The following is a 25678-nucleotide window of genomic DNA, read 5'->3' as shown; positions in this document are numbered from 1 at the left end:
CCTGAATTCTGTGCACCATTCTAATAAATGATTGAATCCAAGGAGGGGCTCCTGGGAACCCCAACTTGTAGCCAGTTGGTCAGGAGTACAGTTGACAATTGGCCTCTGAAGTGGGGCCAGTTTTGGGGGACTAAGCCCTTAACTTGTGGGCTCTGATGCTAACCACGGGTAGACGGTGTTGGAGCCGAATTGAATTAGAGGACACCCAGCTGGCATCAGAGAGTTGCTCACTGTGTGGGAAATCCACACATCTGGCGTCAGAAGCGTTGTGAGCGTGGCAGCAGTGTGAACAGTAGAGGAGAACGCAGGAGTATTTTTCCATTTCCGATTGCACAGCAGTACAATCTGGGGGTGGAAGTAGGGTGAGGGGAGCATGTGGCTCCACCCCATCCCTCGGCTTCTTAGAGGAGAAACTATTTTAATTGTTGGCTACATCCCAGATCTACACAAAAGTGCGTGAACATGGCTATTTAAATTCTACTTGTATTTGGCAATGCGAAGATCAGAAAATTTCCATCAAGATAGATAATAGAAACGAAAGCACGACAGCCAGGACTCAGCTCAAGAGGCTGCCTCCGTCATTCCATGGTTGGTTGCCTGGATGGGGTTCCACTCCGTTTTGCACAGGAGCGGTGTTTATTCACGCGGATTCCTCTACCATGTTGCCTCTCTGGGTTCCCAGTATTCTTTCTCTCCCTCACTGGTTCCACGCATCCAGCCATAGCTGTCTGTGGTTTCTCTGCTTCTGTACTTGTTTGAAAACAGTGTCAAAGCAAATCTCCTTTATCTCACTGCAAATCCCTCCGGGGCTCCCCACGGTTCCAAGAGTCTCTCTCTCTGCCCTTCTTTCTCTTTTCCTACTTACGATGCTTACTCTCACCGGGGACTTGAATTTCTTGGGGGCAGGTCACACAGGCATCACTTACTTTGCAGGGTTAGGTATCAGCCCTGCCTTGGAAGGCAGTGACGCTGAGGATGACCTCAGTGGCACACGGATACTTGTCTCCCATCCCTCCTGCTGAATATTTAAGAGATGTTGAGCTTATGGGGAAAAGAAGGAAGGAGATATTTGAGAGGAGGGGCTTCTTGATGTGGGGAAGGTCATGGCCAGAGAATCAGAAGACTTGAATTCCCTTCTGCTCCTAGCTTGCCGAGGGCCATGGATAAGTCATGTCACCACCTGGGACTCAGTTTCCCCATATGCAAAATTAAGGTATTGAGATAAGCAAATTATAAAGTCCGTTTCAAGCTCTCAAAGGAGAGGAGACAGGACCAGCTCATAAGGCCCTACTTGGGGGTCCCCCATTTCATCATCAAAACTGTCCTTTGAGGAAGGTGTTATCAGCCTCATTTTACAAACGGGGCAACCAAGGTTCCGAGAGATTTATCCCATCCTGTGAAAACATCTCTAAAGCCAGAGACCAAATCCAGATTTCTCTAATGCTAGAGCCCATTTTTCTAACTCCAGAGATTTGTCTAGTTCTACCCTCTTAAAAAGTAACACTGTGGTGGGCTTCCCTGTTGGCGCAGTGGTTGAGAATCTGCCTGCCAATGCAGGGGACACGGGTTCGAGCCCTGGTCTGGGAAGATCCCACATGCCGCGGAGCGACTAGGCCCGTGAGCCACAACTACTGAGCCTGCGTGTCCGGAGCCTGTGCTCCGCAACAAGAGAGGCCGCGATAGTGAGAGGCCCGCGCACCGCAATGAAGAGTGGACCCCGCTTGCCACAACTAGAGAAAGCCCTTGCACAGAAACGAAGACCCAACACAGCCAATAAATAAAAAAATAAAAGTCATTTGTGAGACAAATATTAAAAAAAAAAAAAACTTAAAAAAAAAAAATAACACTTTGGTGCTCCTCTCAGGAAAGTTTATTTTCCTGCCCCCATTTGTACAGTGTGTTCCATGTCATGGAGAACTTTTCTTTCAAAAAATTTCCAGAGGACAAGGGATGCGTTATGTCTTCAGTTTTTGGCAACTTCACACAATAACCTTAACAGCCTTTTGGCTTCCAGCTTGCAGGGATGGCATTTCAAGTATGCGTGGTCGTGGAGAGCCTGTGGTTTAACATTTGAAAGGAGGACACTTACCCCCATCTGTCTGTATTGGCTCTTGCCCTGTCCCTGACTTCCTGGCAGTCACCAGCTCTGCAGGGCTCCCCACCTCCCACTCCTCTCCTCTCACAGTTGAGAGGGGCTGTGTCCCCCCCTCCCTAGCTGCAAGCCTCGGTTCTATCAGCATGGACAACAGGCTCCATTGGGCCTTTCAAGCTCGCTGGCAATTTGGATGTCAGGAGCTGGGAAAATCAAGCTCAATATTTGATGACATTACAAAGTCAACCTGTTCTCTTTTCATCCCAGATAGAATTAAAAAGCAGAGTTCTCACCAGGACACTCCCCCCAAGGAGGTGGGAGACAGTTGGTCTGGGAGCCACAGAGGGCTGGTGGGGCTGCCCTGGGCCAGGAGTTGGCAAGCTTGGATGCCGGTTTTGGCTTGGAAGCCAACTAGCTGTTGACCTTGGGCAAGGCTCACCCTCTCTGTCCTCCTGCACGAATAAATGATTGCTCAGGCTAGGAGTACTCTGATTTAGGAACGATGCTATCTTAAACACAGGATCAACTTGTGGGGATGTTTCTATACCCCATGCAAACTTTAGGAAGGGCCAGGGTTTTTTGAGAGAAGGGGTCGGACGAGCAAGGAGGGGCCCTGGAGACCAGGTGAGGAAGTCTGGGCAAAGGAACCAGCTGTTTGTAGGACCTATGAAAGGTTCAGGATGCCTAGTCACCGTGCTTGGGCTTCAGGTTGAAGTCCAGAAGCTGTGGGGACCTGGATGATGTGGGTGAATCCAAACTTCTAGGATTCTCTAGTTTGATGCTCAAGAGAGGCTTTGGGCTCAGTCACCACCAGACTCACACCTGTCCTGTTGCTTCAGCTTCCCCAGCATCTGTATGTCCCCCACCCAACCCCAGTACGTGTGTAGTAAGAATCTGTGGAACAAGCCAATTGGGCAGAAGCCTGGTTCCAAATGGGGATGTCTCTTCACGCACCTCCAGGATGGCTTTCTTTGACTCAGAGTCTGGACTGGCTGGAAGGAGAAAGCAGGACTCAGGGAGGCATGGGCTGGAGCAGGTGTGATGTCAGGCCACCAACTGCCATGCTGGGCATAGGGCGGGCATCCGTGTCCGGAGGTATATTTGAAGACCGAACAGGAAACGGAGGCAAAAACTCTGTTGTAGGGTTTGGTGACACAGGAGAGCAGTGGAATCCCTAGAAACAGAGGGGCACATCTAAATACCCACAAAAGAAACCTCATTTCATTCCCTAGAGTCATTCGCTATAGAAAGCTGCTATGTTATATTTTGACCCAGAGAATCTCACTTGTTTCATGCAATTATTACCAAATGGAAGTTTTCTGGGAGACCCCAACTGACATGGCAGTTACTGGTTTGATAGAAAGAGATCCTCCTGAATCTTAGAAGAATTTTTGGAATGACTTAGAAATAAAGAAGACTAATGTCACCAGGATCTCTGTATATAGAGGCCTTTAATTACACTGGAGCTGGGAATTCTAGATTATAACATCTTATGAGAAATAGTCCCTCAGATGGGAAGCTCCATTGTGGACCAGCTTTGAAAACAGATGTGTTTGGTCAGCTTTCTCTTAGGGTACCATAATCTTCACATGCAGAAAGAGCCATGTTAAGTCATGATTTTCTTTGAATATTTTTCCACTGAATTATTTCTGGCCTGGCTCAGTTCTTTGAAGATCTCATACTAAAGAAACAATGAAAGTTGTTTTCCTTATCAGGCTGTCTAAAGTATGATACAAAACCCAGAAGCCACAAAATCATAAATTCAATTCCATTAAAATGGACTTAGCTAAATGCATCATAAACAAAATCAGAAGACAAACAAGATGTTTGCAGGCTATGTCACAGAGGAAGGGCTGGGTTCTCTAATATATAAAGAGATCCTGCAAATCAATAACCAAGGACTGTGAATTTAATAGAAAAATGGGCAAAGGATATGAATGGATTCCATGGTGAAGGAAGCAATACTTCTTAAGCATATGAAAAGTTGCTTAGTCTAATAAGAATTAAAAACTACATTGAGATAATCTATTTCATTTTTCAGATTGGAAAGGATCAGAAAGTTGGAAAATGACAAGCTAGTAAGGGCTGTGTATGTGCGAGTGTGATATTGGTGGTGGTACAAATTGTTATCACTTTTATGGGGTGGGGGGAATTTGGTAACATATTTCTCACTCACGAGTCAAAGTTATAAATGTTATATCCACAAATGACAGTGGTTTTCCACATATACTGAAGTTTCCCTAACAGTATTTTATGTAATAATTTCTCCTAGTACAATATGGAAGAGTTTTTCAGGGACACAGTCTGAAAAAGACTGAGACGTGTAATGCATTACATAGTTAGAATGTATCTGGGAGCCACAAACACCATCCAGTTCTAGCTGTAGTGATGTTTGCTGGCCCTCTTTAGAAAGAAAAAACCTCTATCAAACCTCCACCTTCATTTTCTGCTCTTGGAAATGCATTACAGTCAGGAATATGAATGCCAGAGCTGAGAAAATCATTCAAAACCCAGGGGAGCTGCCTGAGGACAGGCCCTGCTCTCCGTGGCTGGGACAAGGAGATGGCAGGACCTTTTCTCTGCAAGAACCTCCCTGGTGTGAGATGAGAGACCAGAGACTTCGCTCGCAGCATTAATTAGGATAGAGGCAACATTTGGAGACGATCTGTTCAAGAAACCCTGCCCAGGACACATTTGCACCCTGGGCTCCGGAGCTGCTCTGTGCCAGGAGCCTGGCTGCACGCCCCCTCGATGGAATTCTCTGGCAGAACCTCTACAAACTGTGTGGACAAATCTGCCTCTACAGGTTCTCCGCCTCAGCTTCAAGGTGAAACAGGTGATTTCCCTCCCTGCCTCTCTGGGAGCCAGTGAGCAGTAACGATCTGCTCAGTGCTGAGTCGGCACCCGATGGAATTGCCACGGAGCCTTCAGCCCTTTCCCAAAGCAGGCAGGTGAGTAAATACAAACAGGCGAATGAACAGCGGGCGTAGCATCTCCATGGATGGGGTCTGTGGACCAGCTTCGTGCTTCTTCTGCTGCTGCCCCAGGACCCCCAGGGGCAGGACAGCTCAGGGCTTGTTGGGGTCCCAGCTGTCCCCCTCTGTCCGTTGACCTGATTCACCTTTGCATGCCAGGGAAGGATGTGTCTTCCACCTAGGACAGTGGCCTTCAACCTTGGCTGTGCATGACAGTTGCTGGGGAAAGCTTAAAAAATGACTAATGCCTGGATCTCACCCCCCCCGCCCCCCATAGATTTTGATTTAATCGAGATGTTGACAAAGCTCCCTAGGTGATCCTAATGTGTAGCCAAGGCTGAGAACCACAGGTTAACCATCATTCTGTAGATTTGGGGGCTGTCCTAGGCAGCCTGGAACGCATGGTCTCCCTGATTTAACCTTGGGAGACCCCTGAAAATTGTCTTCTAAGAGTACTTGATTATAGTTGTTTTTTTAAAAAATTTTCTAAGTGGATGCAAACATTGGCATTTTATAGCATTGCAGAGGATTATAGGAGGGTGTCATGAATCTGATTTTGAGTTCTGTTATGTTTCCAACAGCCCCACTTTCCTACTTCATGCGCCTCCCTTCCGAGAAGTGGAGGGGTGTGCATGGTCCAGTGTCCAGCCCTTTGAGCTTCCTCTTGTAGTGCTGGAGAACCTCACACCTGCTCCACCTTCTCTGTAATGCACCTCGCCCTCCTGCAGCATCTTGGGCAATGGTGGGCGGAGAGCTCTGGATCTGGACTCAGCAAACCTTTCTGAGCCTCAGTTTCCTCATCAGTAAAGTGGGGAGTGTACTACCAGCCTCAACATGTTGTGGGTTACATGAGCCCCTCTGACACACACCACTGCGGGGGCCAGCAGATAGCAGAGTACAGCCTCCTGTTCTCTCGTTGGGGAGACAGGCCTGTTCCATGGGCCACAGTTTTCTCTGCTAATAGCATGTTCTTAGTGGGTGACAATCTCCTGATCCTCTTAGAAATGGCAGATGATAATTCCTACGTTGTTTAGGAAGAATGAATGACTATTTCACACTGACATGACACTGGGAATAAATCAAGTCTATTATAAATATTAATTTTTTTTATACATAAGCTTGATCTTTGAGCAGTGAAGTAAGAAGCTGAGAGCATGCCTGACTATTCTACAGATGGAAAGATTGAGGTGCCACCTGATCTAAAAATCTCACAGTAGCTAACTCTGCAAGGAGGGGAAGCGCATGGCATTTATTGAGAATCTTGGGTGCTAGGTGCTTCCACTTTATTTGTTACAACCTTTCAGTAACGCTGCAGAGGAATTATTATTATCTCTATGTCTAGGCTGAGGAAACGGAGACTCAGAGAGGTTGTGTAACTGACCCAAGAACACACAGCAAGGTGGCCAACGGGGCTGTGATTCTGAGTCTGCCTGATTCCATAATGCAAGCCCAGATTCCAGTGGAGGGAGACATGCCTTTCAGGCCATGAGCATAATATCCAAATCTCTGGAAGTTTTGGAAAATGGCTGGTTGTTTGGGCTTTTCTTCCTTCCTTCCTTCCTTCCTTCCTTCCTTCCTTCCTTCCTTCCTTTCTTTCCTTTCTTCTTTCTTTCTTTCATTTTTTATTTTTATATTTTTAATATTTTTTGTAGGACGAAGCTGGCTTTTTCGTTTATTTTTTATTAATTAATTTATTTATTTTTGGCTGTGTTGGGTCTTTGTTTCTGTGCGAGGGCTTTCTCTAGTTGTGGCAGGTGGGGGCCACTCTTCATTGCAGTGCGCGGGCCTCTCACTGTCGCGGCCTCTCTTGTTGCTGAGCACAGGCTCCAGATGCACAGGCTCAGTAGTTGTGGCTCACGGGCCTAGTTGCTCCGCGGCATGTGAGATCTTCCCAGACCAGGGCTCGAACCCGTGTCCCCTGCATTAGCAGGCAGATTCTCAACCACTGTGCCACCAGGGAAGCCCCTGGGCTTATCGTTTATATCCCCATCCCCATGGGGACCTTCTGGTAAGGAGATATTGTGGCCAAAACATTGACATTTGGGTCAGTGGCTTTGAAAGGTGATGCTTTCCATCTTTGCCCTCGCCTCCCTTCCACCAGCATTTGGTTGGCCTGTGTGCTACACTGGGGATACAGTGTAGAGTCTGTGACATGGTCCCTGCCCTCAAAGAGCTTCCAATTTAGCAAGAGGCCATCTGGGAGGCAGCGTGAGGGATGTGCAAGGGAGAGGTGGCTAGGGGACAGGGTTTGGAGGCTCAAAGGTCCACAGCAGGGAGTGTTCAACATTGCACTGCAAGTCAGGGAAGACAGCATGGATGAGGTGATTTTGGAATTTGGGTTTGGAGCAAGGTTGAGGTCGATAAGGAGAGAAGGAGGAGAGAGAACACGGGCAAAAGCATGGAAGCACAGAAAGACGCTGTATGTTTGAGAAAGGAGGCAAGTCACCCTGGGCAGGGCAGCAAGTGGCGAGGCTGATGGGCACCTGGGGGGCAGCTAGGGGGCAGCTCCTATGCCTCCGGGACACCACGTGTCCTGACTGTGATGGAAGCAGCCAGCACATCGGTTCTCTCGCTGCAATTCACAGTCAGTGTGCAAAGCTGGAGCAAGGTCCCACAGCCTCATCTCTTCGAATTAGGCTAAAGAGGTGAAATGACTACACTGCTGCTGTTTTGCCAGTTGCCTCTTCTCTCAGGATCCCTCCTGTTAGATCCAAGGAAGATGGCTTTCACACTGCCCACGGGCCTCTTGGATCATTCCCAAGGCCATTCAGTGGGGACTCCACCTCATTGCAGTCGTCAGGAGACCTTTGCTATATTCTAATCATGTTCTTATAAAAAAGTTTACACTCATTGAGAAGGCCGTGTTTGGAAATATATATATTTTATAAATTTATTTTTTACTTACTTATTTTTGGCTGCATTGGGTCTTCGTTGCTGCGCGGGCTTTCTCTAGTTGTGGACAGCGGGGGCTGCTCTTTGTTGCGGTGCGGTGGCTTCTCTTGTTGCGGAGCACGGGCTTTAGGCGCATGGGCTTCAGTAGTTATGGCATGTGGGCTCAGTAGTTGTGGCTCACGGGCTCTAGAGTGCAAGCTCAGTAGTTGTGGCGCACGGGCTTAATTGCTCCGCGGCAAGTGGGATCCTCCTGGACCCACTTTTTCCAAAGAATATATATATATTTCTTTGGAAAAATAGGCCATATTTAAATCTTTACCCTGTTGTTGCAGGCTGAACTTTATTAGCATTTCATCTGTGGTTTGGTGAGGACACAAGCTGGCTTGAAAACCATGGGAAAGGAAATGTTGGTTGATTAATTTGTTTTTGTTCCTCACAGTTCTGACACATAGGAAATACTTAAATTGTTATTTTACCACTTTGTGCAAAACCAGTCTGAGTATCAGAGAGCTGTGCGGGCAGAATGTGGATGTTTTTGATTCCAGTAGTAGAAGTCAAATGTGAAATTCACAGAATCAAGCACACCTGGAGTTGGAAGGACTCTGTGGTCGACAAGTCCAATGCTTTAGTTGAGGGCTGCTGGTGACTGGCTGCCAGCATTCCTGATATATGGTAGATTGATTTCTGCTTGTATACCTCCAGTGACAGGGAACTCAGTACCTTAACATCAGCTCTGAGATATTGCTAGTGGGCGTGTTTAATGATGTCACACAGGAAGTATCACAGCCTCCATGTGTTTCAATTTTGGCTCCAGGGTTAAGTTGGAACAGCCCTTGGCCATAGTACCCAGGAAGCTGTTGCCTGTACCAAGAGAACACAGATTCAGGTGCAGAGGAATGTGGGCTGCCCCCTGACAGTGATTGGGAGGTCACTGGAGTCTGCCCTAAGCAGTAGATATGTAAGCACTCAGGATCTGGGGACCCAGGAGCAAGAAGCAGATGCCCCAGTGCAGGGTGTGTCACAAGAACAATGTGGTTTGTGCAGAAACTTGCAGACCAGATGAGCTTGGAGGGTATCTCCTCACCTGTCCTGGTTAAGGTCCTTACCAGTCCTCAGAGGGGAAAAGCTGAAGCTCAGAAATCACTGAGTACCTGTATCATTCATTCAACAAATATTTGCTTGCAAGTTTTAGAGAGTGTATTACAGCAAAGCGTTTTTATGGAATGTGACCTTGGTCATGCTCACCAAATCTTTTTGCTGTCATCTTAAAGTCAGGTGTGAAAGCTACCCTTGGAAGGATTGTAGATAGAAGGTTACAGATGCATTTCTGAACCAAGAGGACTAGGAATTTGGCTGGGGTCTGGAGTCCTGGGTCTTGGGTCCTGGGTCCTGAGCCGGCTGTAGGAGATAAAGGGCTGCTTTCTCATCAGGGTCCCCCAGAGCCACCTGGGATGCTTGTTCACCAAGCACAGATGCAGAGGGTCTGGGGTGGGTCTGGCCTCTGCGGTTTGAACAGGCTCCCCAGGAGATGCTTGTTTGAGAAAGGCTGCCTTTCAGAGCACTGTCTTAACAAGGTACGGCTGTCCTAGGTGTGCCTCATGTCACAAAAGCACTGTGAAAGATGACAAATGTTGCACCAATTTGCATCCTGTAAATTGGTTGTGTTGCATCCCCCTGCCCCCTGTGCCATCTCTGGTCTACAGAGAGCTATAGTGTCTGAGAATCCTTTTCTAAAGGGCTTGACCCACTGCCAGGTGTCACCAGAAACAAATGCATCACTCCTTTCCACGTTGGCCTGCTCGACGCCTGGAGAAATCTCTTGTCTTGCCCACTGTACCTTGGGAACAGGTGCTGGTCCACAGCTGAGCACATTCATTCCTTACACCTAACGACCTTGTCTGGCCATTTTCTCCATAGTTCAGTCTCTCTCTGCTCTCAGCTTTGGGTCAGAGAGCTGTGACGTCCGATGTGCAGAACAGCCGTCAGAGCCTTGATTAGCAAGAAATGGGTCCCACTTTGCCAGAGGCCGGAGGTGGTGTGAGCTAAGTGGGCTCTGAAGATCCTGCTGGTGAGATGTGCCTTTCTCACTTCAGCTTTTAACACGTCTTGCAGAGAGCAGTGCAGAGCCCCCAGCTGCGGTGGGAGCCGTAGGTACTGACATGTGGGCTAATGTCCACTGCAGTGGCAGCGGGGAAGGGTCACGTCACGGGGAGACCCCTGTGGCTCTGCACCTGGCCACACTTCCAACCTGCTTTTCCCCCTGGCTCCCAGGGGACCTGAGCTCCATACGCCTGCTGAACGTTTAAGACTTTCTGCCTGCCTTGTGTTGTGACTCTGACCTTGGCTGGGTGTTATGGGCTGAATGTTTGTGTCCCCCCCCCAGATTCATATGCTGAAATTTTAACCCCCAGTGTGGTGTATTAGGAGGTGGGGGCCTGTGGGAGGTGATTAGGTCCTGAGAGTAGAGCTCTTATAAATGGGATGAGCGCTATTAGAAGAGGCTCTACAGAGCCCCCTTGTCCCTTCCTCCACGTGAGGACACAGAAGACAGGAATCTATGAACCAGGAAGCTGGCTCTCACCACGCATGGAATCTGCCGGCACCTTGACATTGGACTTCCCAGCCTCCAGAACTGGAGAAATACACTTCCTCTGTTAGAAGCCACCCGGTCTCTGATATTCTGTTAAAGCTGCCCAAACAGACCAAGACACCTAGTGAACTTGAGCAGGTGGCTCCGCTTGCTGAGCCTCGGCGCCCGCACGTGCACGGCAAGGCTGCCCACCTCACAGGGCGTTGGTGAAGGAGGGTCATTCCTTCTTTCTTGGCTCGCAGCAAGTTGTGCCGTCTTACCTCCTGCCTGTGAGGACAGCAGAAGCTTTTATTCATATCTGGGGTTCTTCACTGCATCTAGCTCAGAGACTGGCATTGCACAGGAAACCAGTGGTCAGAGGGAGATCACAAACCCTCAAAGACCCAGTGGATTCCCCTCCAGGTGGGGAGAGGGGCCAGGCCTGTGTTCACAACTGCGTGAGCTGACTCCGTATACTGGATCAGTCTGTCTCGTGTCACGATGAAGCGCGATTTCCTTCCCAGTTCTCAGTCTTTGGAAGTATCCTCCGTGCTGGTTACAGAGGGGTCCCTGCACACTGTGTCCTCCCCCCGCCCCGCCAGCTTGGAATCCTGGGGCCCACTGGCTACCTGGACCTTGGAGTCTAAGGGCCATTTTCATTGTGAAGTCTTAGCTTTTTCCAGCTTTGAGCAAATACAATGAAAACCAATTGGGTAATAATACAACAGTGCCTGGGGCCTTCAAAAACATTTGGGGAACTGACAGTGAGTGTTTTAACCAATATTCTTATTTCTTGTAATGAGCCTAACTTGCTGGATAGGTTAAAATGCTATTTTCTCCTGCTGCATAAATGCAGTTTGTATGCAATTGAGCACAAATAAAATTACCGTTTTCGTTTTCATCAAATGGGGAACACGCTGATGAGGACAGTTGAAATGCAATTTATGATTATGTAAATTAAGCTACCTTCAGGACACTAATATGTAGATAAATGAGACTTTCATTATTGTGAATCAAGATGCCATTAACCTTGAAAATTATTCACAGTTGTCACAAACATTCCTTAAAAAGGAAAAAAAGGACCATCTCCAGTTTCGTGGTTCCTTTTTTTTTTTTTTTTTTTTTACTATTGTCCTAATTTTATTTATTATCCAGCTTTATTAAGGTACAATTGACAAGGGACTTCCCTGGTGGTCCAATGGTTAAGACTCCACGCTCCCCATGCCGGGGGCCCCCCGTTCGATCCCGCATGCCGCAGCTAAGAGTCTGCATGCTCCAGTTAGGACCTGGCGCAGCCAAAGAGATAAATAAATAATTTTTAAAAAGATATAACTGACAAATAATATGATGTAAGTGTAAGATGTACAATATGAGGATTTAATACACATATAATGTGAAATGATCATTAAAGTAGGGTTAGTTAACTCCTCCATCACCTCACATTATTACCATTGCTTTTTGTGCGTGTGTGGTGAGAAAAATCTTAAATATATTTAAGATCTACTCTCTTAGAAACTTTCTAGTATATAATACAGTGTTGTTAACTGTAATCACCATGCTGTACGTTAGATCCCCAGACCTTATTCATCTTATAACAAAGGGAAGTTTGTACCCTTTGACTGACATCTCCTCATTTCCCCAGCCCCGCAGGCCCTGGTGACCACTGTGCTAGGGAGTCTGAGAGTTTCTCAGACCTTCTATGGATATACCTGCCCCACGCTTCTTCCTCCCTCTTGTGGCAGAATTCTTATACTTGCCTGCCTTCTCTTGACCCTGCAACACATCAGGCAGGGTACTGGCGTCCTCCCTTTTGCTTTCCCAAGGGTAGAACTAAATCTCAAGTTTGTGATGTCTCCCTGGACTGCAAATTTGGCTGGCCTTCTGGACTAGCTCCCTAGCCATCTGGCAAAGCTCACTCTCGCTGCCATCAGGGGTACACACCGAGAGCCAGCCCTAGGCTGGGGTTTTGTTGGGGAGAGGCACATGGAGTACTGAGTGTGTCAATGGACCAGGGGGGTGGATCTGTGTGCAAGGGTGTTCCTAGTGGCTCGGGGCCAGGCAACTTGATGGAGTCCAGGATCCTTGCTCCTTTAATGCCTTCTGAGGTCCTGTCTGCTGCTCTACCATGCTCTTCCCGTCCTCCAATCGTGCAGCTCATGACTCAGTTACTCTGGATGGAGTGGGAGAAATGGGCCTCTTTGGCAGTGTCCTGTGCACTCGGGGAAGTCGAGCACTCACTCACTCACGTGATCTCATTTTCCCCCGTGGGAGAAATCACAGGCCAAGAAGATCTCTCTTGGCACTGAGCTGTGCCACCTTGGGGGAATGGTGACACGGGTCAGATTGTCCCTTTTATCCTCTCCACTGCATCCACACTCATATTTTTATTTTTATTTTTTTTTTGCTGTGACAGTGGGCTAGAACTTCTCTGCTGGAAACCTGGATTTCCACAATGGGTCTCTCATCTGTGAGCTGTTGTTCTTAGACGGTGTTCTCTAGGGGCTCCTGGGCCATAGCCAAGAGGAGGTGGAACCAGTTCATGGGCCACTGCGTGGTCAGTAGGCAGGACCGAGGTTTGTCTGTCCATTACCTAGTGCACAGGTGGGCAAGACTCTTCCCGGTCCTGTGGTGTATGGGGCTGCATCCCACAGCTCCCGCAGATGCACTTTTGTCCATCGATGGGCAGCGAATTGTTGTGTTGAGGGGATACAAATGAGGGACATCTTACTCAGCCACGTTGTTGATGACTTGCTGTTCTCTTTGTGGGTCCCGGGCCAGGTTGCCTGAAGGTTCAGCTCTCAGTATTGAGCTCTCAGGCTTCTAATCACTGTCAGTGCCTTTGTACTGACTTCTTAGGGCTCTGCATGGAACCCAAACAAATGAGACTGGTGCTTTCAGTCTGGGTCCCTCCATGCATTTATTTTCTCCTAGAGAAATTATTTCCCCAACACTTCGCTCCCAAACATCTGTTATTGAGAGGAGCGTGATGTGTAGAGGAGGAAGGAGACCTGATTAGAGTTCTGGTTCTGTCACTCAGTGGATGGGTAACCGTACATCTAGCCTAGCCTTTCTTGGGCCTCAGCTCTCTCATCTGTAAAGTGGGGACGATAAGACATGTTGCATTAGTTAGGATTCTTTGGCTGTAAGCAACGGATTCTGAGTGTAGCTAACTTGAGCTAAAAAGGAATTTGTTGGGAGGATATGGGTGGGGAATTTAGAAAAACAAAGGAAAAACTGAAGAAACTTCTCTGAAAGAACAGAAATCGTGGTGCCCCTGGGGATTTAGTCAGCAGATTTCAGGCTGCTTCTGCTGGGCTGAATGAACAGAGCAGTTTGTTTTAAATTATTGGGGGAGGGGGAAGGGTAAGCCGGGACGAAGTGAGAGAGTGGCATGGACATATGTACACTACCAAATGTAAAATAGATAGCTAGTGGGAAGCAGCCGCATAGCACAGGGAGATCAGCTCAGTGCTTTGTGACCACCTAGAGGGGTGGGATAGGGAGGGTGGGAGGGAGGCGCAAGAGGGAGGGGATATGGGGATATATGTATACGTATAGCTGATTCACTTTGTTGTACAGCAGCAACTAACACAACATTGTAAAGCTATACTCCAATAAAGATGTTAGAAAAAAAATTATTGGGTCACTCTGCTCAGATACACATTCCTGAGAGGGTCAGTCAGATTGGCCTCATTTGGGTCAGGTGTCTACCTCCGGGCTGGAAGAGGGGGCTTGTTGACCTGTAGTCCCACCAGGACCATGTGTGGTGGCTGAGGGAATGAATGTTCCCAGAGAAAAGCAACAGCTGCCTCACAGCATCTTCTTAACCTGTTGTTGAGTGTCCGTGGTAAGGGGCAGAGTCAGGACTTGAATCCAGAGCTTCTGCCCCCGCCTTCTGGGTTCTTCCATCTACATTCAGTGGTCACTCCAGAAGGAAGCAGACAGGGATGGGATCCAGTGACCAGAGCTGGGGGCAGAGCAGGGGCTGAAACTCAGAATCCCAACAGAGCCAGCCCTCAGAAAGAGGAGCTGGCCTGAGGACATCCAGAACCCTGGCTGCTCCCCGCTCTGTTGACCTTGGATGGGCTTGGATGACCTCTGACCCAAGGTGGGTGGGGCCTGGCTGCTCTGTGTAGCGAAGTGGATCCCGTTGTGCTGTGGGGCGCATAGCCTCAGGATGCCTCCAGCTCAGCACTTGGATCAGCACTGCTCAGCTTTGTCTCTGCATGCGTGTCACCCGGGGAGCTTTTAAGATTCCCCCATCCCTGGGCTGCACCTAACAGTATCAGGGTATCTGGTGGAGGCCGATATTTAAAAGCTCCCAGGTGATCCTCCTGTACAGCCAGGGCTGGGAATTGTTTCTGGGCCGCATCAGTGCAGCTGTAAACGTTGGCTGAGAATCTCAGGCTGCTCAAGATTTGCTGTCTGGGTGGCTGACGGAGTCCCTGCCTCTTAACCTGATTAGTGGGGCGTGGGCGTAGTGTGGATAAATCTCAGGCACAGGGAGCTGGCTGGGAGGCGGAGCACAGGCCTTCTTGCCCCTATTCCCAAATCTCTGAGGACCTCTTTATTTACTTAATTTTTTTAAACATCTTTATTGGAGTATAGTTGCTTTACAATGGTGTGTTAGTTTCTGCTTTATAACAAAGTGAATCAGCTATACATATACATATATCCCCATATCTCTTCCCTCTTGTGTCTCCCTCCCTCCCACCCTCCCTATCCCACCCCTCTAGGTGGTCACAAAGCACAGAGCTGATCTCCGTGTGCTATGCACCTGCTTCCCACTAGCTAGCTATTTTACATTTGGTAGTGTATATATGTCCATGCCACTCTCTCACTTTGTCCCAGCTTACCCTTCCCCCTCCCCGTGTCCTCTGAGGACCTCTTTTTAACTCTCTCGAGCCCTAGTCTTTGGCTTTGGAATTAAAAGCCAGGGCTTCCCATCTGAATGGAGGGAGCAAAGGGGAAAACCGTAGGATGAAAATAGAAACTCGCATCTCCAAGAGCTGTTCTGACACATGAGGTTCTAGATGGAGATGAAAGGGACCGGAATGGATTCTTCTACCCAATGTGGGTCATTCTCGACCCATGACAGCCTTGCCCTCCTAGCTACGGGGTCATCTGTTAGGGCCTCGGGGCGGGACGATGAAGAGTGAGGTGGGGTGGGAGAGGCAGAGGAGAGAAGGCAGGCGGGAGAGCATGCAGGCAGGCGTCACAGCGCTCACCCTCCCTGGTGCTTTGGGCAAAGAGTCAGCATTTCCCTTCAGTCGCAGAGGCGAGGGTCTGACAGTGAGGGATGTGTTACCGGGATCAGCTACATAATGTGTGGGGCCCAGTACAAAATGAAAATGGGGGAGCTCTTATAAAAAATTATTAAGATGGTGATAGCAGAGCATTAAACCAAGTGCAGGGCCCCGTGAGGCGGCACAGGTCAGTCCCACGCCCATGAAGCTGGTGCTGCCTATGACTTTGGAGTTTCACAGGCTCCCAGGACTTGGGAGGGAGAGGGAACCACGTCCCGATGCGGCTGAGACTGGGGGGAAGCAACCTAGTGGTTAGGCTCACTCCTGGGAGGAATGCCTGACCGGGGTCTTGCCCAAGGAGCGTAGCGTCAATCAGTGGGGTGGGCGTGGGGCGAGCATTGGGATATTTCAGACCATGTCCAGGGGGTGAGTTCTGTGGAAGGAAACTCTGACCAGTATGGGGGTCCGGAGAACAGGATCCAGCCTAGAGTGGCCGGGGGGTTGATAAGAAGAACCAGGCAGGCCTTGGGTCCAGGGCCAGTAGGCTGAGCCTCAGAGCAGGCATCCCTCTCGGGGAGAAATGGTGTGCAAGGTGGAGAAACTGAGGTAGGAGTGAGGGCAAGAGGTCGGGGCATGCCAGGCGAGAGGGAGAAGCAGGGGATTTAGCCCAAGGCTGTGTGATGAGAGCCAGCACCCGCTGCTGTTAAGGAGCCGAAAGGGCATCTGTGTTCCATGCTTCTGGGGCTGGGTTTAGATCAAGAGCGTGGCGAGGGCCGGGTGACATCAGCAGAGACAGCTGGGGGGACGATAGGACCCCAGACCAAATGCGTGATCCCCACGTGGAGATCCACCCATCATCTCCCACCAAGTCTGATTACCCTCGTCCCTCCCACAGGGGATGGAGCAAGGAAGAGCAGGTGGGCCTCACCTACCCCAAACCGCCCCCCCCCCCCGCCCCGGGGTGCCCAATGACTGAAGGGAGGGAAGGAAGGCGACGAGGAACAGGGGAGACAAAGGGCAGGAAACTACTGTGAACTCCAGTCCTAAGAGAGAGAGGGCTTTACCCATCTGTTTAGTGTCACACTGCAGCAGGGGTCAGCGCCACACCTCGTTCCCTTGGGTCCCGAGTGGCCATTTCTGTGCACTTGCTCCTCTGAATTCACTTCCAACAGCGAGTCCCTGTGTCTCTGTCCTCAGTGGGGGGGGGGGGGGGGCTGCCAGGGGTGGGGAGAGGGGGCTGCCAGGGGTGGGGAGAGGGAGCTGCTGGGGGGTGGATTTGCACCACTGCCCCACCCCCAGCCTTGGGCGGCAGCCCTTCATCAAGGACTGATCCTCCCCCGTGGGGCGTCTTCCAGCAGTGCTTTTCAGATCCCCTGGGATCTTGTTAAAAAGCAGATTCTGTTTTCGTAGGTCAAAGAGAACCTCAAAATTCTTCGCTGGCAGCAAACCCCAGGCGGTGGTGTTGCTGCAGGGCTGTGGGCCACATTTCAGGTACAGCAGGCCTGCTGGATCTTTCTTTCTGATCCTCGTTTCCTTTCGTCTTACTGGTTTTCCTGGGAGCATTTCCTACAAAATCACTTTGTTCCAAATCCTCATCTCACAGTCTGCTTGGAACCGTTCCTGTGATATTCATGGATTCATGAGATGGGTAATGCCGTCCCCAGTTTAACAGATGAGGAAACCGAAGCTCAGAGAAGAGGAGTCGCTGGCACAAGGTCACACAGCCAGTGAGGGGCAGAGAGGGGCCTCCATCCAGGTCTGCCGGACGCCCAGACCCACTCTCCTCTCCCCACAACATTTGTCAGGTGATCCTCCCCCAGTGCTCAGTCTCCTTAACCAAGCCCAGCATCTTGCTTCTTTGTGTTCAGGTTTGGAAACCAGTTGGGAGCAGTTACAGACCACCTTGTTGACCCCTTCTCAGTCAAGCCTCCAGACCTGCAACCCTTTGCACAGTAAAAATGCACCAAGATCTAATTGCAGCTCCAGTGCCAGGATTCCAGTCCTCCACCTGACATGAAGCACCTCTCAGGGCCCCGTTTTTCTTTTATTTTGGCCGTAAGACAGTTAAGCAATGGGTTCTCCGGAAGCCATTAAATAAGGCAGAATGTCAGGATCAACAGAAAGCTCTTCTATCCTTTCATCCATGTGGAGACAGAGCAGAGGTCACACATTGTGTTCTCAGAGAGCTCCCGCAGCCCTGCCACCCAATGGCTGGGGAGTGGCTTGGGGCTGCGTGACATCCTGTCACCCCCGAAACAGCTCTTTTCTGTTCCCGGATGAGATACCTTGGCAGATGAAATGGCATCGACCTGCCTGTAATGGTAAATACCACCCCAGTTGCCTTCACAACTGTTACTGCCTCAAAGATATTAAAAAAGGAACAAATGTTTAATTGCTGGTTTGGAGTAAACATGCCCATTTCCTAAAAGCTTCTTTTAACTTCACACACTGAAAAGCAGAACATTTGTGGGGTGTTTGGCTGCCCGTCCCAGCCAAACTTCAGTACGAGATTTCTTAAAGCCGGCTTTTTGGGCAGGGGTCCTTCCGCAGGGTGGAGCCATTTTGGAGTTAACTCAATGGTTCGCACAAAATGAGCACATATCTTGGTGGAAATAACAAATACGGCTGCAAATGGGTACAGGCGAGGGCCGGGAGGAGGTAGCTCTCATTGACTGTAGCCTGGGTGCCGGCAGGCAGTCCTCGTTTTATTGCCTCGCTTTAACGTGCTTTTGCAGATCACGTGTTTTTTACAAATTGAAGGTTTGTGGCAACCCTGCATCAACCAAGTCTATCGGCGCCATTTTCCCAAAGCATTTGCTCATTTCGTGTCTCTGTGTCACGTTTTGGAAATTCTTGCAATATTTCAAACTTTTTCGTTACTATTATATTTGCCACGGTGATTTGTGATCAGTGATCTTTGCTGTGACTATGCAAAAAAAAATTATGACTCGCTGAAGGCTCAGATGATGGTTCGCACTTTTTAGCAATACAGTATTTTAAAATTAAGGTATGTGTATTGTTTTCTTAGACACGATGCTGTTGCGCACTTAATAGACTATAGCAGAGTGTAAACGTAACTTATATGCACTGGGAAACCAACGAATTTGTGTGACTCGCTTTATCGCGATATTTGCTTTATTGTGATGGCTTGGAACTGAACCCGCAATATCTCCGAGGTCTGCCTTACAAAGAACCACACTGCATGGAAGTGTGGCTTGGTCACCTCTTTTTAGGTGAGGAACAGGGGCTCTGGGAGGAAATGGCTTCCCTTTAAATCTCAGGTCAGCCCCTGTGGGCTAAGTGACCTGGAACAGGTTCCTTCCCCTCCCCCACCCGTTGTTTCCTCACCTACACTGGGCTCATGCAGGTGTGCACAAATCACATGGGACAGAAGAGTAAGCCCTGAATCATTGTATGGTACTTTTTTTTTTTTTTAAAGTATCGTTTTCTCTCTCTCTTTTTTTTTTTTTTAATTTATTTATTTATGGCTGTGTTGGGTCTTCGTTTCTGTGCGAGGGCTTTCTCTAGCTGTGGCAAGTGGGGGCCACTCTTCATCGCGGTGCGCGGGCCTCTCATTATCGCGGCCTCTCCTGTTGTGGAGCACAGGCTCACAGACGCGCAGGCTCAGTAGTTGTGGCTCACGGGCCCAGTTGCTCCACGGCATGTGGGATCTTCCCAGACCAGGGCTCGAACCCGCATCCCCCTGCATTGGCAGGCAGATTCTCAACCACTGTGCCACCAGGGAAGCCCAATTGTATGGTACTCTTGCAATCAGTGTGTGACTGTCAGTCTCTAATTCCAGGGCAGGGGAGCCTCTCTCTTCTCTATAAAGCACATTGGTCCATCATCTGGTAACAGCCCTTCCACCCCGTTTGTATTTTTAGTACATATTTTATTTAAGGAGCCAACACTGCTCTGGCTCAGATGGCAGCTCAGGCTGTTGACCCCCTCCTTGAACCCGATCCATGACACGCTAGCAGAAAAATGTGGAGGTGGATGGATCTTAGAACTGCTCTCAGCTACTGACACGAAGGTGGTGAGACCTGCTGATAAGCAGAAGAGGGTTGGGTCCCAGCATGGGATGATCTGGTCCCTTGGAGTGGGAACCAGAGGTGGGTCCTCTTAGCATCACTCCAGTGACCCCTGCTGGGGGATTTGGGTTTTCCATCCCTGTAACTTTAGGCTCTGCTGGACCTCAGGTCCTAGTTCCCAAGGGCACAGGGAGGGATCCTGTAAAGTTACAGCCTTTGCCTGGTACACCAGCAGCCCAAGAAAGGAGTTGTAATACTGGTAGGAGAATAACAGGGGGGTTGTGTTGTTGCTACATAATGGGGGCAGGAAAGAATATGTCTTGAATTCAGCGGATACACTGGGGTACCTCTTGGGACTTGTAAACCTGGAGATAATCATGAACAAGTAATAACAGGTGTGGTACCAGAGTATGGTACCCAGGTCTCGGACCCTTTGAAATGAAGGAGTGACAAGAGCCTAGACCAGTAGAAGAGCTGGCCAAGGGCACGCTAGAAAAAGGGCTAGAGGAGTGTATTAGCTTCCTAGGGCTGCCATAACAAATTACCATAAACCGATGGCTTAAACAATAGAAATTTATTGTCTCACAGTTCTGGAGGCTGAAAGTTCAAGACGAAGGAATCAGCAGGGTTAGTTTCTTTTGAGGGCTTGTGGATGGCTGTCTTCTCTCTGTCTTCATATGGTCTTTCTTCTGTATCCATCTGTGTCCAAATTTCCTCTTCCTACAAGGACACCAGATTGGATTGGGGTCCACCCTAATGACTTCATTTTACCTTAATTACCTTTTTAAAAGCCCTATCTCCACAAACAGTCACATTTTGAGGTACTAGGGGTAAGGATTTCATCACATGAATTATTTGGGGACAGAATCCATCCCACAACAAGGAGGTTCATGATGAGCATCAATTAAAACCTCAGGACCAACTGCCCCAGTGGGATCTGTGGCCTATCCCACTAAACCATCTGTTGTAAGTTTGTTTGTTTATTTATAAAAGAAATTGTGACCAGTCACTGTTACCCACCCAGATTCTTGGACTCTTTAATCAATAGAAATTGGCAAGAGGCTAGAGGAGAAATTCAGGCAAGGCTTTACTGGGACTCCTGCTGCAGCGTGAGGAAGCCAGGACAAGAAACAGATGCCCTTCCTTGCTCCCGGAGGGAAGGGAGGAGAGCTGGCTCCTTAAATGGGGTGAGGGTGGGTCAGGCTGGAGGAGTGGCTTAGGTGGTCGGCTCACCCTGTGGGTGGTCCTGTGTGCAGGGATCGTGCCCAGTACCCCGCTTTTGCTCCCGACACCTCAGAAATGGCAGTTGGGTTTTGGCCTTTTTGTATCTTATTGTTCATACTTTGCCCCAACTGTGCATGCGTGAGGTTATTTTGAGTCCCTTATAGTTTCTTTGTATTCTGTTGCTCAAGGAGACCTTTGTCCAGGTGCAAACACTCCAGGAAAGGGTCCCAGGTCCCAGCCTGCCTTATCACCACCTTGAAAAATTCAGGGACAGAACAGAATGAACTTGATGTGGAGCAGGATTGGATCTGAGCGGTGCAGGGGGCCGTGGACTGCAGCAGCTGCTCTCGGAGCCCTGCCCGTATTCCATGGGCACTCAGTGTTCTCAGGCACGTGGACGGCTGCCCGCTGCAAGCACCTGTGATGCCCTCCCCAGGGCTTCCTCTGGCATCTCAGCTTGTGCTCGGGACAGGCGGGAAGTGCTGGGAGTGGCACCCCCAGGGTCGGCCCTGGGCCAGTGAAGGAGTTGGAGAATAGATAAACTAGCTTCCTCATCCTCAGAGTGGATGGAGGTGCGGGACTCTAAGGTATGCCCTACACCAGGGGCCCCCAACCCCCAGGCTGCGGACGGGTACCGGGCCGCACAGCAGGAGGTGAGCAGCGAGTGAGCAAAGCTTCATCTGCTTTCATCTGCTGCTTCCCATCGCTCGCATTGCTGCCTGAACCCTCCCCTCCTCCCCTGCCACCTGTCTCTAGAAAAATTGTCTTCCACGAAACCGCTCCCTGGTGCCAAAAAAGGTTGGGGACCGCTGCTCTCCACTGTCTCCGAGAGGCCATTAGGGGGATGGAGCCCCAGTAACCCACAGAGTAACCTACTTATTCATGTACCCTGTATTGGCTTGCTTAATCTCCTTACTGCTCATTTCCCCGCTCTCCTACTGGTAGTTCTTGGGATCATTTCCCAGATAAACTACTTGCGTTTAAATCCTGTGCCAAGGTTTGCTTCTGGGGGAGCATCAGTGAAGACAGGAAGAGGAATGGAACCCCATTTGAGTGCCTGCCACGGGCTAGGAATTGTGCCAGCCCCTTCACCTCCTCATGTCTTTTGATCCTGTGAGGCCAAATTTATCATTCCTATTTTAACACGCGAGAAAACTAAGGCTAAACAATTTTCTGGGGTCCCAGCACCCCACCATGAAGTGGTGGAGCCAGGATTTGTCTCTGATGATGGAGAAGTCCCGGTTCCAAAGGGCAGGTAGCGACTGTGCTGGGCCAATCCTGGGCCTAGGCGTCAGGAGCCCTGGGTTCAAGTTTCAGGCATGGCAGTTACGTGGACAAGTAACTTCCCCTCTCTGGGCCTCAGTTTCCCTATTTGTGAAATATAGGAATAGGGTTAGAACATTTCTGAAAGCCCCTCTGGCTCATTCTTTACCTTCCTCAACACAGGTCTCAGATGTGACTTCGAGACAAGGCCTTAGAGGCTGTTCTGGAGGGTTTAACCTCTTAACTGATCTCTGACTGAGCTTTATTGACTGTCAGATGTTTAAGGATTATATGGATTATCTCCCTGCAATAAGACAGAAAACGTAATTCTCCTAATTTCATTTGACTCTCTAGGAAAAGCAAATTTTTTGCCTGCTCTGAAATGTCATTGGGGGGAAAATCATTGGAATTCATTGATAAAACTGTAATCTTTCCCCATGTATTTCCCAACGATGTCATATAACTCTTTCTACCAGACAGTTTCTATAGATTTAATGAAGAAAATGAAGCAGGTAGGAGGGAGGATGGCAGCAGCTTAATGGTTGCTTAGAAGATTATGCACAGATGGCAGCTGATAATGTATGGGAAGTTGGCACATGGATTCTAAGGGCTTTCTGTGCGCCAGCACCATACTAAACATGAAACCCACAGGACTTGGATGAGTCATCTCATTTCTGAGCTAATTCTGAGAACTATCTCCGTTTTTGAGATGAGGGAATTTAGGTTCAGAGAGGCTAAGCAGTCAGAAAAAGGTCACACAGCCAATTGGTGGCAGAGTTGCAAGTTAGACCCAAGTCTAGTCTTGAAGAGTGAAGGCTTTGGAGCAGGAAGATGACTTAGATTTGAATCTTTCACCGATTGGTTTGTCATCATGTGATCCTCAGCAGGCCACCTGGCCCCTTTGAGTCTCAATTTCTTCATCTCAAAAGTGAGACTAACACCATTAACTGGGATACTGGGTATGTATTCAATAGCTGTGAACACAGTTTTAGGTATGTGGAAAGTGCTGTGACATTATTCTGCCCCTTCACCCCCAGAGTTTCTCTGATATCAACCTTCTCACCCCACTCCCTTATCCACTAGTAAGGTAATTCTGGCTGCCTGGTATTTCCCTGTGGGTCATTCACACCTGGAAGCAAGACCTTTGTCTTACCTCTGCTGGCAGTCTCCTACCTGTTTGGTATTTGCAACCACAGAAGGGTGTGCAAGTAGTTACCTGCACCGGATTCTGGTTTTTCTTGATGACATTTTTACCATATTTCCATCTTAGGGCATCCTTGTCCTGTTGTGGTATGGTCAGTGGTGTTGGCTGGTCTCGGTACTTTGGGATCCTGTAACTATTCACTGCCACCCAAGTTATCCATCCCCATTGCTCCCAGCATGCAGTCTCCACTCCCTCTCTGCTGAGATTACTGCCCAGGCCGCACCACCTCCGCCCCTTGCTTAGGAACCTGGGCTCTAGTTAGTGACTGTCAGAAGGTTATTGACAACCATCCTTTATCCATCTGCCATGAGACCCCACTATTAGAAAGTCACTTGTTTGGTTAAAGGTAAGGTGTCTCCTATTAAAATGCAATTATCTCTAGGGTATTCAAATCAAATTCTATCAACCATCCACACCTTAGCAAGAGATATCTTTAAGGAATGGGCCCCAGAGTGGGTAAGATGCTGGTGGTTCTGAGGAAACCTCAGCTCTCTTCATAACCTCACCCCTGACCCTTCCCTTACAGTTGCCAGGCAGATCTGGGGACTCAGAGCAATATCAGGGACCATGTGTACAAGAGGATACAGTTAAAGAGGGAGAAGTAAAACTAAACATAGCCCCGAACTCAGAACACTCTGGGCCTCATCCAATCTCCCACCCAGTGTTTACTGTAGAGCATGACAGGCCAATTTGAGAACCTCATTGAAACTGGGAGAGATTTTGTTCAGCAGAGGGACCGTGCAAGGGAAGCAATAGGGAACAGATTGCTACCCCTAGGGACTCTTAAAGCTAACCATCTAAGACCCCTTCCAGGATAGGGCCCATACTCATGAGAAACTGCTGACTGTGGAATCAAAATTGAGCAAGAAGGGGACAGTAGAGATGGAGTAGATAAAGTCCAGATAAAAGTGGGAGGAGAGAACAGAGCCGGGAAATCCCAGAGAGCAAGCCGCATACTTTTGAACGCTACACAAAAGAGTAGAAGAAAGATCCCTAGGAAGTTAATATTTCTAGCTTCTGAACAGTGCCTCCTAAAAGTTCAGGAAAATTATTTTCACATAAAAAGGGCCACAGAAAAGAATCAAGATGAAATCCAGTACAAAGCTGTTATAAGAAAACAAGAGAATAAGGAGCAGAATAACATTTCCGCAGGCAAAGAGACATGCCATAAAGTAGAACAAAGTGTAACTTTCTATTTCAAGTGAATAAAAGACATTATGATACAAGATATAACACAATTAGAAAAACTCAAAGTGAGAGAACTCAGGAAAGAATTAGAAAAAAGAAAAAAAAGACTAAACTGTAAGGAACTGAAAAGAATATAAATGTCTTAAGAGAAATAGAGGGGCTTCCCTGGTGGCACAGTGGTTGAGAATCTGCCTGTCAATGCAGGGGACACGGGTTCGAGCCCTGGCCTGGGAAGATACCACATGCCGCGGAGCAACTAGGCCCGTGAGCCACAACTGCTGAGCCTGTGCATCTGGAGCCTGTGCTCCGCAACAAAAGAGGCCGTGATAGTGAGAGGCCCGCGCACCGCGATGAAGAGTGGCCCCCGCTTGCCGCAACTAGAGAAAGCCCTCGCACAGAAACGAAGACCCAACACAGCCAAAAATAAATAAATAAATTAATTAATTAAAAAAAAAAAGAAATAGAAGGTGACAGGAGAGAGAAAAATCAAAGAGAAAGGAAAATAGGGCTTCCCTGTTGGTGCAGTGGTTAAGAATCTGCCTGCCAGTGCAGGGGACATGGGTTCGAGCCCTGGGCCGGGAAGATCCCACATGCCGCGGAGCAGCTAAGCCCGTGCGCCACAACTACTGAGCCTGCTCTCTAGAGCCCGCAAGCCACAACTACTGAGGCCTGCATGCCACAACTACCGAAGTCCACGTGCCTAGAGCCCATGCTCCGCAACAAGAGAAGCCACTGCAATGAGAAGCCTGTACATCACAACAAAGAGTAGCCCCCGCTTGCCACAACTGGAGAAAGCCCGCATGCAGCAACAAAGACCCAATGCAGCCATAAATAAACAAACAAACAAATAAGGAAAATAGGGAAAAAAAAGGTATTCAAGAGAGATAAATATTGAAGATAAGCAAAAACAATCCAACACAGGAACAATAGGAGACCCTGAAGAAGGAAACCAAGGCAAAAGAACAGAAAAAAACCTCTGGAACCATAATTCAAG

Source organism: Balaenoptera musculus, chromosome 19, assembly GCF_009873245.2.
Source record: "Balaenoptera musculus isolate JJ_BM4_2016_0621 chromosome 19, mBalMus1.pri.v3, whole genome shotgun sequence".
NCBI classification, from domain to species: domain Eukaryota; kingdom Metazoa; phylum Chordata; class Mammalia; order Artiodactyla; family Balaenopteridae; genus Balaenoptera; species Balaenoptera musculus.
This window is presented reverse-complemented; position numbering follows the sequence as displayed.